Source organism: Pongo pygmaeus, chromosome 16 (genome assembly GCF_028885625.2).
Source record: "Pongo pygmaeus isolate AG05252 chromosome 16, NHGRI_mPonPyg2-v2.0_pri, whole genome shotgun sequence".
NCBI classification, from domain to species: domain Eukaryota; kingdom Metazoa; phylum Chordata; class Mammalia; order Primates; family Hominidae; genus Pongo; species Pongo pygmaeus.
In genome coordinates this window covers 21407949-21421794 of record NC_072389.2, presented here as the reverse complement: position 1 = coordinate 21421794, position 13846 = coordinate 21407949, and the positions used below count along the sequence as shown (strand labels likewise).

Genomic DNA, 13846 nt, shown 5'->3' with positions numbered 1-13846 from the left:
GCTTAAGAGATATTTGGTTGGCCAGGTGCAGTGGCTCACACCTGTAATACCAGCACTTTGGGAGGCCGAGGTGGTTGGATCACCTGAGGTCAGGAGTTCGAGACCAGCCTGGCCAACATGGTGAAACCCCGTCTCTACTAAAAATACAAAACTTAGCTGGGCATGTTGGCAGGTGCCTGTAATCCTAGCTACTTGGGAGGCTGAGGCGGGATAATCGCTTGAACCTGGGAGGCAGAGGTTGCAGTGGGCCAAGATTGCACCACCGCACTCCAGCCTAGGGAACAGAGCAAGACTCCGTCTCAAAAGAAAAAAAAAAAAAAGGAGGAGAGATATTTGGTAAATAACTGAGGCAAAGGTGGAAGAAAATAGTGTTCTGCAGGAGATCAAATAATGTGTGAAGAGAAAATAAAAATTTTAAAGAACTAAAAGAATCAGGTATTGAAGTCAAAGGTGAGAGGGCCACTGGAATTCAAAAATACAATGTGAATAACTACAGAAGATGTCATCATTCCTGATGAGGCAATGAATGTGGGTGCCTAAATTAGAGTAGAAATACATGTTATTGAAGACAAGGAGAACAAAAGGTGTAAGGCCAGGGTGTTGAAGGTATTTTGCACAAATGCACTAACGTTACCCAGAGTGTTGGCAGGGGGAAAAACATCTGATGGCCTGTAGCCAGAGTTTTCCTTAAAAATGCAGATGTGTCCTCTTGGAAAATAGACATCTTTGAAAAAATGAAGGAAATTAGGGTCTCACGGCATGAATCTCATGGAGGTGGTGAAGGACTGATTTGAGAACAGCCATGCAGAGTTAGGACAATGCCAGCAACATCTGACCCATGTACATGAAGCTCCAGATAACCTAGGTGATTCTTTTAATGCAAAAGGCAACACAGTGTGAATTCCTGAGAGACTATTTATCTTTTATATTCCAGAGGTTGGAATGGAATAATTCACTCTTTTAAAAGGCTTGCTGGATATCCTCTATTTCAGGGCTCTCCAAACCCATACTAGTCCATGGCTGTTAGGAACTGGGCTGCACAGCAGGAGGTGAGTGGCGGCTGAGTGAGCGAAGCTTCAGTGTATTTACAGCTGCTCCTCATGGCTCGTGTTACCCCCTGAGCTCGTCCTCCTATCAGATCAGCAGCAGCGTTAGATTCTCATAGGAGCATGAACCCTGTTGTGAACTGAGGATGCAAGGGATCTAGGTTGTGTGCTCCTTATGAGAATCTAATGACTGATGATCTGTCACTATCTCCCATCGCCCCCAGGTGGGAACATCTAGTTGCAGGAAAACAAGCTCAGGGCTCCCAGGGATTCTACATTATGGTCAGTCGTATAACTATTTCATTATATGTTACAAAGTAATAATAATAGAAATAAAGTGCACAATAAATGTAATGGGATTGAATCATTCTGAAACCATCCCCACCACCACCAGGTCTCTGAAAAAAATTGTCTTCCACAAAACCAGTCCTTGATGCCAAAAAGGCTGGGGACCACTGCTCTATTTTTCTTCACTGCTTAGAGAATCTGTTCTTCCACTCATGATCTACAAGGACTGAATGTTTCAAACAGTTCAAGTGTTCAAAATATATTTTTTGTAAACTTGAGTTTTTAGAAATCATTCACAGTATCCATATTATATTTTATTTGCTGCAATGCCCTATACATTTCCCTTATAATGTTCTTGAATATACTTTTACAACTTCAGTAACTTTACCCTTTACTGAATCTCAATCTGTCTCTCAATTTCTCTCTGTCAGCAAATCTAAACAAAAGAGAAACATACCGACTTGTGCTATGGTCTAAATGTTTGTGTCTCTAAAATTCATGTGTTGAAACTCAATCTCCAATGCAATAGTATTAAGAGTGAAGGCTTTGGAATGTGACTGGCAGAGCCCTCATGAATGGGATTAGTGCCTTTATAAAAGAGGCCTCCAAAATCTCCCTAGCCCCTTCCACCAAGTAAGGACACACAGAAGTCACCATCTATGAAGTAGAGAGCAAGCTCTTGCCAGATACCAAATCTGCTAACACTTCAGTCTTAAACTCCCACCCTCCAGAATTGTGAGCAATAAGTTTCTGTTTTATAATTGTCTAAATTACCCTGTCTAAGGTGTTTTGTTATAGTAATGTGAATGGACTAAGACAACTTGAAAATGCAAGGTACCACACCAATAACAAGAAAAACATTCATGTTTTGTAACATTTATTTTATACCAAAGATATGCCAATTACTGTATAAAAATATATGCCAAATGTTGGGTAAAATACTTTACATAAATTATATTAATCCTGACAACAACCTGAAGGTGGATACTGTTGTCTCCATTTATAGATGAGGACGTGGGGCTTGAATTAAGTAACTTACCTCACATCTCATCATGCTAAATGGCAAAGCTGGGATTCAAACCCTGCTCAGTCAGACTCCCATCAGGCTGCTCTTAGCCTGGTTATATTTTGAAGAAAAGAAGTTCAGAAACTTATCCATAGACATGGCCAGGTAGGGCCAGAGTCCAGACTCAACTGACTCTCAGCCAAGACCAGCCTCAACTCTTCCATTTTACCTCTAGCCTGAACAGCTTAAACATTTTTTCTCTTGCCATCTTATTAGAATACATAATGCCTATAATGATGGGACCCACATGATATAGCATGACAACACTCTGGTTTAAAAAAACTGAAATGTAATTAAAAAAATATTTTAAGTTCTGGGATACATGTGCAGGACGTGCAGGTTTGTTACATAGGTAAACGTGTGCCATGGTGGTTTGCTACACCTATCAACCTATCACTCAGGTTTTAAGGCCCCCATGCACTAGCTATTTATCCTGATGCTCTCCCTGCCCCCAGCCTCCCGATAGGTCCCAGTGTGTTTTGTTCCCCTCCCTGTGTGCGTGTGTTCTCGTTATTCAGCTCCCACTTATAAGTGAGAACATGTGGTGTTTGGTTTTCTGTTCCTGTGTTAGTTTACTGGGGACAATGGCTTCCAGCTCCATCTATGTCCCTGCAAAGGGAACATGATCTTGTTCCTTTTTATGACTGCATAGTATTCCATGGTGTATAGGTACCACATTTTCTTTATCCAGTCTGTCATTGATGGGCATTTGGGTTGATTCCATGTCTGTGCTATTGTGAATAGTGAAGCAAAAAACAGATGCAATAGGAATGCTTTTACACTGTTGGTGGGAATGTAAATTAGTTCAGCCATTGTGGAAGACAGTGTGGCAATTCCTAAAAGACCTAGAACCAGAATTGCCATTTGACCCAGCAATCTCATTACTGGGTATATACCCAAAGAAATATAAGTCATTCTATTATAATGAAACATAATGTAAAAATACCTCGAGTCTATTTGTATTTTGGTAATATCTGAATAAAACATAAAATATTATGCACACATCTTTATATCCTTTTATCCATATCTCTCTTTCTTTAAATCATTTTGGTTAAAATTTGTTATCACCTCCTGACTCTATATATATATTTTTTCTTTTCTGGAAGAAAGCTCACCTAAGCCTTATTCAAATGCATCTTCTCAATCTTTACCTACCACCCCTCCTGCCTTTTTGTTCCAGTTTCCTCTTATCATTGTACTGATGTGGAGATAACGAAAGAGAATATCACTGTCAGCCACCGGCAGTGCCTTTTCAGAGAAGAGCAATGGGGAGGAAATTGAGCAGACAAAGCCAGAATCCCCATTAGCACACAGAAAGAGGGAGCTCAGGATAACCACATACATTAATAATTCTTGTCCCCCAAAGGGAAGCTCTGTAAAATAAGTTGTATTACATCTGTACATAGCAGTACTTGAAATATAACTCTAGCTTAAGTATTTTAAGCATCTCCGTGATATGAACCTAAGGGAATAAACTCAATAAATCAATATTTATAAGCTCTGTTCACTTATTTCTTGTGGTTTCAGCCACTGATTTCAGAATATGCATGAAAAATATATTTCTTCTGAATATTTGATTTCATGATCCTAAGTAGACACATCTCTGTATTGGGTTTCAACAAGTCCACAAAAGTTAAATCCCTACTTTTAGCCAGCTTTGATTTTCACAAGTTTAATTCTGACATTTAGTGATATACAATATGTAAAATAACCTGGCACTATATCTGTCATATCATAAGTACTTGGCAAACATTTCACTTTACTCTTTCTCATAATTGAATAATGGCTCAATAATAAAAGTCTGCAGGGAAAAATTTAACCTCTTATTTATCAATTACAAATAGTTTAAGACAGATAATTCCCCTTTCCTTGTTACCTTTAACGCTGAGTCATTAAAATTGTGAGCAATATATTTATTTTGAGGAAACTATTTTTTACTAAGTTTTTTTTTTTAGAATTTTATGAGTCTTCAAAATAACTAGAAAATCTTAAAGTGTCACCAAACAGAAGTGGACATTTAATAAACACCTCAACTTTAATACTTACAGAAAATCATTTGAAGGCTGTCACTCCTCTGGGTATTACAAATTTTAGCCTTGGTCAAATCGAATCACCAGGAGGCTACAAACTTGAACTACATTGCCTTAGTCTCCAACAGAATTTCTTTCCTTGAATTAAGTTTTCGGGCCATGCCCTACTCCTTTTAATAAAAGAACAATACAACAAATAGTCATATGAAATCCATTTTGTTGCCTAATACAAAAATATTGTTGAAGAGTATCATAGTTCAATGGCCCATATATATAAAATGTCTCAGCAAAGGCACTTATATCATAATTCAGTACTAGGAAATGATTTCCTTCAGGCAAGCTCCCTCTTAATTTTTTTTTTTTTTTTTTTTTTGAGACGGAGTCTCGCTCTGTTGCCCAGGCTGGAGTGCAGTGGCACCATCCTGGCTCACTGCAAGCTCCACCACCTGGGTTCACACCATTGTCCTGCCTCAGTCTCCTGAGTAGCTGGGACTACAGGCGCCCGCCACCACGCCTGGCTAATTTTTTGTATTTTTAGTAGAGACAGGGTTTCACCGTGTAAGCCAGGATGGTCTCGATATCCTGACCTCATAATCCTCCCGCCTTGGACTCCCACAGTGCTGGGATTACAGGCGTGAGTCACTGCGCCCAGCCCCTCCCCATTAATTAAGGTGAGAAATGCATAAATGATGATGGTAGTCATTGACGCATCAGTTACAAAAGAGTGAGGCCAGGTAATTGGATGACACCTGCACAGGGCTCTGGGGTCTCAAGGAAAATGACAGGTGTTTGTGTATTCCAAAAATGTGGACATGATGGCATAAGGCCCAATGAAGAAGGGGTAGATTATGAATGGTGTTATCTTGAACATAAGGAGACTGAGATAGTGTAGTTTTTAAAATGGCAGCATGAAAAAAGGTGATTGCTAACCCCACCCCACCTTATGGTAAGTGTCTGAAGAATAATCTTTCTAGGGACTACTAGTGGGTATTCTTAAAGGAAAGAGGCAGCTTTCTGTTTGAGTAGGAAGGTATTAGAAGCAGTATATGAAGGAATAAAAATATAAAAGAGAAATATTGGAGCAAGAGTGGGAAGTATGGTTAAAGATAAGGAAATGGCAGAGCACTTTAGGGAAATATGGTGTGAGACAGAAAAGAGGCATTTTTGACTGATGAAAATACTAATCATGGCTAACACTTACTAGCATTTATCGTATGTCAAGCATTGTTCTAGGTACTTTACGTGTATTAACTGTTATGATTCTCACATTAACCCCAGAAGGTCAGGCCTATCACTTTACAGGAAGTTTAAGCAACTTCCGAAATATTAACACTTCTTCTGAATTGCTTCTCTGGTGACAGGAATAACAGTCGCAGTAGCATCAACTTGCTAAAAAGTTTAAAATGATGCTCAGAATAAAGGTATTTTACTGCTTTTTGAGACTCATTGTAAAACGGCTTGAAACGTCTTTGCCCTCAATCTCTGCCAGAGGGAAATTGGATGAGTTGCTAAAGAATATGGAATTAATTATCCAAAAACACTTTAGATATTTCTCTTTGTATAGGGTATTGTAAATGGTCTTTAGCTAATTATAATTTAATATCTCACTTGTCTCTCTCATACATAGGTACATATGATATATACACGTGTATGTGTACAATTCAATACATCTATGTGTCTATGTAGCTACCTATGTATGCATGTATGTATGTATGGATCTGCCTATCTATTAATCTATCTCTATGTATCTACCTACCTATCTATATCTGTGTCTATCAAGTTCAGGAATGCTTGGCATTCTTCTAACATCTGTGGGGTATTTACGGATTAGGCTATGATGATAGATTTCCAGCTTCATTTCTTTTTAAAATCTTTTATTCTTCTTGCCCATTTTCCTTTTCCTGTGCCTAAAGGACAGTTTCTCCTCAATTTAGGACTTCTTCCTTTTGCTCTCTTATCCACTCATTTGCAGACCTTCTGTTCTCAGCCAGAACATCCCTTTTGTGCACTGTACAACCTGTTGACACTGTCACAGTTGCCACTTGATCACTGCAGATAAAGGAGGAAGTAGCAATTCTGGAATGGGTGGCTTATCTCTTGGCTTTATAACTGGATACCTTCATCTGCCATTCAGTCACTCTTTTTTATTATGGAGACATATTTTCTGGGAAAATGCTACCATGAAGCAGGACCAATCTCCAGTTCAAGGTACCTCTTGATTTATTCATTCCAAAGCATCCCCTGTTAGGAATTAGGGCTCAGATCACAGGGTCATCTGCTCTGTAAGTAAAAGGCTGACAAAAAGTCTGTTACTTCACTGCTCTTTACATTAGGGTAATATTAACAATGGAAATCCAGTTCATTCAATAAAACAAGTGTCAATGAAGAGTCAAACTCGGTAAAATATTTTAAGGGACTTATTCTGAGCCAAATATGAGTGACCACGGCACATGACACAGCCCTAAGGAGATCCTGAGAACACATGCCCAAGGTGGTCAGGGTGCAGGTTAGTTTTATACATTTTAGGGAGATATGAGACATCAATCAAATACATTTAAGAAAGACATTGGTTTGGTTCAGAAAGGCGGGACAATTCAAAGCAGGGATGGGTGGGCTTTCAGGCTATAGGTAAATTTAAACATTTTCCAATTGACAATTGGTTGAGTTTGTCTAAAAACCTGGGATCAAAGGAAAGGAAATGTTCAGGTTAAGCTAAAAGATTGTGGATACCAAGGTTCTTCTGAAGTCTTATAGTGGCTGCCCTTAGAGATAATAGATGACAAGTATTTCCTATTCAGACCTTTAAACAATGCTAGACTTCTACTAATTTCTTCAGGATTGGGAGGGCTTGGAAGAAAAAGATCTAGCTATGTCAACAGAGATTCTTTACAGATGCGTATGTCCCCCAACAAAGGGCAGCTTTGCAGGACCATTTCAAAATATGGCAAAGAAACTTGCTTTTGGGGTAAATTCTTTTTTACTTTCTTCTTTGTCACATAATGTTATGCCAGAGTCAGATTGCAAAGTAAGCCATGATATATAGGGTTAAATAAAATCCATCTGATGAGAATTTATGGTTAGTAAGGGATGACTCCCCAGACCCCTTAGATAGGAATATGGGCAAAATAAAAAAATCAGAGCTTAGTCTTACACGTTATTGAAAAACAATGAGCTACCAATTTTATTTATTTATATTCTTTCAGTGGTCTTCAACAGGTGGCTCATGAATTCACATATTTGACAATTGTAATGTGAAATAAATTTAAGATATTTCAACAACAATCATATAGGAAAATATAGATAAATAAGAAACTATAAAAATTATACTTTCAAACCTTTCCTTCTCTAAGACACATGGTTTATCTGATCTCACACCGATATTGAACATACAACTTAATTTTTAAAATTAATTTTTCTCACTTTAGAAAACTGGCATCTTGAGGCCGGGCACAGTGGCTCACACCTGTAATCCCAGCTCTTTGGGAGGCCGAGGCAGGCGGATCACGAGATCAGGAGATCAAGACCATGCTGGCTAACACGTTGAAACCCCGTCTCTACTAAAAATACAAAAAATGAGCCAGGCGTGGCGGCGGGCGCCTGTAGTCCCACCTAATCAGGAGGCTGAGGCAGGAGAATCGCTTGAACCCAGGAGACAGAGATTGCAGTGAGCCGAGATCATGCCATTGCACTCCAGCCTGGGCAACAACAGTGAAACTCCGTATTGAAGAAAAATAATAATAATGATAATAATAATCCATGGGTCAAAGAACAATTCTCAAAAGAAATTAGAAAATACTTTGAACATAAATGAAAACGCATCAAAATTTGTGGGTTTAATTAAAGCACTGCTTAGAGGAAAATTTATAGCATCAAATCATTATATATTACAAAAAAGATAGGTCTAAATCAGCAATCTAAGTTTCCACCTTAAGAAACTAAAAAAGAGCAAAGTGAACACAAAACAAGCCAAAGGGACAAATGACAAGATAAAAGCAGAAAACCAATGGGATTGATAGCAAAAAAACAAAGCAAAAATTAATGAAACTTAAAGATTGTTCTTTGAAAAGATCAATAAAATTGAAAAACTCTAGCAAAACTGACAAAGAAAAAAACAGAAAAGACACAGATTATCAGTATCAGGAATGAATGAAGGGACATCACTGCAGGCCCCACAGAATTCAGATGATTAGCAAGAGAATGCTAAGGAAAACTTGACATGTAAAAATCAGACAACTTAGATGAAATAAAGCAATGTCTGAGTGCCACAAACCAGGAAAATCCTCCTAGAAACAAACAGGTCACCTCAATAGTTCTATATCTGTTAAATAAATTGAATTTGCAAAATCTTTTTTTTTTTTTTTTGAGCCGGAGTCTCACTCTGTCACCCAGCCTGGAGTGCATTGGTGCAATCTCAGCTCTCTGCAATCTCCGCCTCCCAGGTTCAAGTGATTCTCCTGCCTTAGCCTCCTGAGTAGCTGGGATTACAGGCGCACGCCACCAAGCTCGACTAATTTTTTGTATTTTTAGTAGAAACGGGGTTTCACCATGTTAGCCAGGCTGGTCTCAAACTCCTGACCTCTGGTGATCCACCTGCCTTGGCCTCCCAACGTGCTGGGATTATAGGCGTGAGCCACCGCGCCCGGCGTATAATCTTTTAGAAAGAAATCTCCAGGTTCAGATGGATTCAAAAACATTTAAAGAAGAAATAACACTAATTCTACACAATCCCTTATAGAAAATGGAAAATGAGGGAACACATGCCAATACTTTGTATAAGGTCAGCTTTCCCCTGACAGAAAGTCAGACGAGATAGTATAATACAAAGAAAGAAAACTGCAAACCAACATCCCTGATGAGCGTCAATAGAAAAATCCTCAAAAACGTGTTACCAAGTCAAATTTAGCAATACAGAAACAGAATAGGGCTGGGCGCGGTGGCTCACGCCTATAATCATAGGAATTTGGGATGCCAAGGAGGGTGGATCACTTGAGGTCAGGAGTTGGAGACCAGGCTGGCCAACATGGTGAAACCCCATCTCTATTAAAAACAAACAAACAAACAAACAAACAAAATTAGCCAGGTGTGATGGTGCACACCTCTAATCCCAGCTACTCAGGAAGCTGAGGCAGGAGAATTGCTTGAACCCAGGATGCAGAGGTTGCAGAGAGCTGAGATTGCACCAATGCACTCCAGCCTGGGTGACAGAGTGAGATTCTGTCTCAAAAAAAAAAAAAAATAGAGTAGTAAATTGTGGCCAAGTGATCCCTATCCCAGTAACACAAGGCTTGGTCAGTATTTAAAAATCAGGCTGGTATAGTGTCTCACACCTGTAATCCCAGCACTTTGGGAGGCCAAGGCAGGCAGATCACTTGAGCTCAGGATTTCAAGACCAGCCTGGGCCACATAGTGAAACCCCATCTCTAAAAAAGAAAAAAAAAAGTTTAAGAAAAGGAAAGTAAAAATCATCAATGTAATACACCACACTAACACACTAAAGAAGGAAAACTGCATGACCATTTCATTTGGATTAAAAGCATTTAACAAATTTTAACACCCATTCAGGATTTTTCAAAAGCTTCTAAAAGGGGGAATTAAGGCCGGGCATGGTGGCTCACGCCTGTAATCTCAGCACTTTGGGAGGCCGAGGCAGGCAGATCACAAGGTCAGGAGATCAAGAGCATGCTGGCTAACACGGTGAAACCCCGTCTCTACTAAAAATACAGAAAGTTAGCTGAGCACGGTGGCAGGCACCTGTAGTCCCAGCTACCCGGGAGGCTGAGGCAGGAGAATGGCGTGAACCCAGGAGGCGGAGTTTGCAGTGAGCCGAGATCACGCCAGCGCATGCCAGCCTGGGCATAGAACGAGACTCTGTCTCAAAAAAAAAAAAAAAAAAAAATTGGGGGGAATTAAAGAAACTGCCTTAATCTGGTAATAAGGCACCTACATAAATATGCGCAGCTAACATCACAGTTGATGGTGAAAGACTGAACTGCTTTCCCCTACAGTCAGGAGCAAGGCAGGGCACCCACTATCACCTCTCCTACTCAGCTTCACACTGCAAGTCCTGGCCAGGGCAATCAGGCCGGGAAAAATACATAAAAGGCAAGCAGACTGGAAAGGAAGAAATGAAACTGCCCCTCTATACAGATAGCATTTAATTGTCCATGAAGAAAACCCAAGGAAACTACAATGAAGCTCATAATAAATGAGTTTAGCACAACTGCAGGACACAAGAACAACAAACAAAACTCAGTGGTATTTCCTATATACTGATAATGAACAACTGGAATCCAAAATCCTCCAAAATACCAAATCAACCTCTATATTCAGTACCTGGGCAGGCCCACAGGTAATTCCCACTATGTGTTTGGCATCCAGTCCTGGCAATGCTGCAGGTTCTGGCTTGGTCACGCGCAAGGTGTCAAAGTGCTGGCACTGGTCGTTGCTCCTCCAGCTGTGGACCTCGCTGTCCTCAGTCAGAGCCAGGCAGTGGGTGGAGCCTGCAGCCGCATCAATCACCTTCTTCCCTACAAGGAAAGAGGGATGCAGATGCAGCTTCAAGCCTATGACCTGAATGGCCTAGAAAGATATTTCCACTAGGCCATTCAGGTCAGAAAGCTTTTAATATTACCTTCTTGAGGATAATCTGTTGCTTTAATATTAAGCACAATCATTTGCTTTGGGTGTGTTATTAAAACTCCTGTATTTTGTCAGCTACAATTTGTTAGGACCCACAGCCTACAAACATCATAATGCTGGGATATGAAAAGGATCTGTTCTTTTTTCTCCTCCTCATTCAGATTTTCATTCCGAAAGAAACAAGGTGCTTTTAATTAACCATTAGATCACATTCTCCCATCCCAGATACAACAATGCACAGCACACTCTTCACTGAGGAAGGCTTCCTAAGAAGAAATCTATTGTTCTCTCAGAGTTAGGAGATATCACTATTTAAAACGTTGTTTCTATTTAAACACTCAGCAAAATATTCTATTTTTCTTTCCTGGTAAATCTAACATGACAAACACAAAGGGTGTTTCACAGAAATGTCAACATATAAAATAATTCAGCTGAAAAAACACACTGCAGTGAGGGGAACAATTCTATTCTAGGAGCTTACCATAAGTTAACATCAGCAACAACAAAAGGTGTTTTCAACAGTAATTGAAATACCCTCAAAGTAAACGATTTCTGTATCTAATAATTGTCGTAGCTTTCCTATACTAATGGAGGGGAATATAAACAAGGAGGCAAGTGAAATTCAAATACCATTCAATGACACAGAGTAAACTTCTTACTCTGCAACTTATCTCAGAAGCCTAGAAAATAATAAATACCGTATGGGCACACAAAACTCTTAGACATCAAGATATTAACTCTTAGACATCAAGATATTAACAAGATATAAACAGAAACCCATTTTAAAACTCAGCTCCAATCACTTACTGCAGGACATCCGCAAGCTACCAAAACTCAACGAGTGACGGTGTGTTACAGAATGGGTGTCTGCGTCTTCGAAAGGTTCACATTTGCTCTTGAATGACAATTTTTCTGATACAGTGGCCCAGATATGACCAATGATCTCATGCCATCTGGTGTTCAGAGAAGGTACTACATGAGAAGCAAATCCCAAACAAGAAGGTTTGTCTCTCAACCCTCTTTTTATATTTTTTATTTTGAGACAGGGTCTCACTCTATTGCCCAGGTTGGAGTGCAGGGGCCTGGTCTTGGCTTACTGCAGCCTCAACCTCCCCGGCTCTTGCTTACTGCAGCCTCAACCTCCCCGGCTCATGTGATTCTACCACCTCAGCCTCCCACATAGCTGGGACCACAGGTGGGCACCACCATGTCCACCTAATTTTTGTATTTTTTGTAGGGATGGGATTATGCCATGTTGCCCAGGCTGATCTCGAACTTCTGGGATCAAGCAATCTCTCTGCCTCCATCTCCCGAAATGCTGGGATTACAGGCATGAGCCACCATGCCCAGCCCTGCTTTAATTTAAAGTGTATTTCATTTGATATTAGTACAGCCACTTCGGCTCTTTTTTGTTACTATTTGAATGTTGTATCTTTGTATTCTTTTACTTTCAATCTGTTTATTTTAATTTAAAATGTTTATCTTGTAGATAGCACATTGGTGGATCATTTTCTTTTTTAATACTTTCAGCCAGTCGGCTTTGCTTTTTTTCTTTTTTTTTTTTTTTTGAGAGAGAGTTTTGCTTGTCATCCAGGCTGGAGTGCAATGGTGCCACCTCAGCTCACTGCAGCCTCTGCCTCCTGGGTTCAAGTGATTCTCCAGCCTCGGCCTGCTGAGTAGTTGGGATTCCAGGTGCCTGAAACCATGCCTGGCTAATTTTTGTATTTTTAATAGAGACAGGGGTTTCTTCATGTTGGTCAGGCTGGTCTTGAACTCCTGACCTCAGGTGATCTGCCGCCTCGGCCTCCCAAAGTGCTGGGATTACAGGCGTAAGCCACCGCACCCGGCCAAAGTGGTGGATTTTTTTTTTCTCAGAAAATCTATTCCATTCCTTTTCCAGAAACTGAATTTGTACAAGTTAACTAAAATAAATATTTATACTCCAATTTTTTTTGTTCTGAGGTCTTATTGAGTTTTAAGAATAGAATTTTATCTTTACACGTTTAGAAAAATTAGAAAATATAGATAAAATATAACTAAGAAAATAATAACATCTTTTCCTTGTGTTCTAAGTTCATTACTATTAGCCGAGTGCAGTGGCTCACACCTGTAATCCCAGCATTTTGGGAGACTGAGGCGGGCGGATCACTTGATTCCAGGAGTTTGAGACCAGCCTGGGCCACATGGCAAAACCCTGTCTCTACAAAAAATACAAAAATTAGCCAGGCGTGGTTGCATGTGCCTGCAGTCCAGCTACTGGCAAAGCTGAGGTGGAGAACCACCTGAAGCCGGTAAGTCAAGGCTGCACTGCAGCCTCTGTCCCCCAGGCTGGAGTGCAGTGATGCAGTCTCAGCTCACTGCAATCTCCGCCTCCCGGGTTCAAGCGATTCTCCTGCCTCAGCCTCCCGAGTAGCTGGGATTACAGGAACGTGCCACCACACCAGGCTAATTTTTGTATTTTTAGTAGAGAAGGGGTCTCACCATGTTGGTCAGGCTGGTCTTGAACTCCTAACCTCAAATGATCCACCTGCCTCGGCCTCCCAAAGTGCTGGTATTACAGGCGTGACCACCAGGCCTGGCCAGTATTTTTCTTAGAGGCAGGATCTCACTCTGTTGCCCAGGCTGGGAGTGCAGTGGCATGATCTCAACTCACTGTAGCATTGATCTCCCAGGCTGAGGCGATTCTCCTGCCTCAGCCTCTGGAGCAGCTGGGATCACAGGTGTGCGCCACCACACCTGGCTAATTGTTAATTTCTTTTTTTAAGAGATGGGGTCTT

The 13846-nt window shown here is 40.4% G+C and overlaps 1 long non-coding RNA gene across 1 annotated transcript; it reads right to left on the bottom strand.

The window, feature by feature from the left end:
* Nucleotides 1–4058: 4058 nt before the first annotated feature.
* Nucleotides 4059–12041, bottom strand: LOC134738368 (uncharacterized). The gene is made up of 3 exons (XR_010124050.1): nucleotides 11877–12041; nucleotides 10764–10957; nucleotides 4059–4600 (listed from the first exon to the last, which is right to left on the bottom strand). It is a non-coding gene; the product is annotated as an uncharacterized LOC134738368 (long non-coding RNA).
* Nucleotides 12042–13846: the final 1805 nt, after the last annotated feature.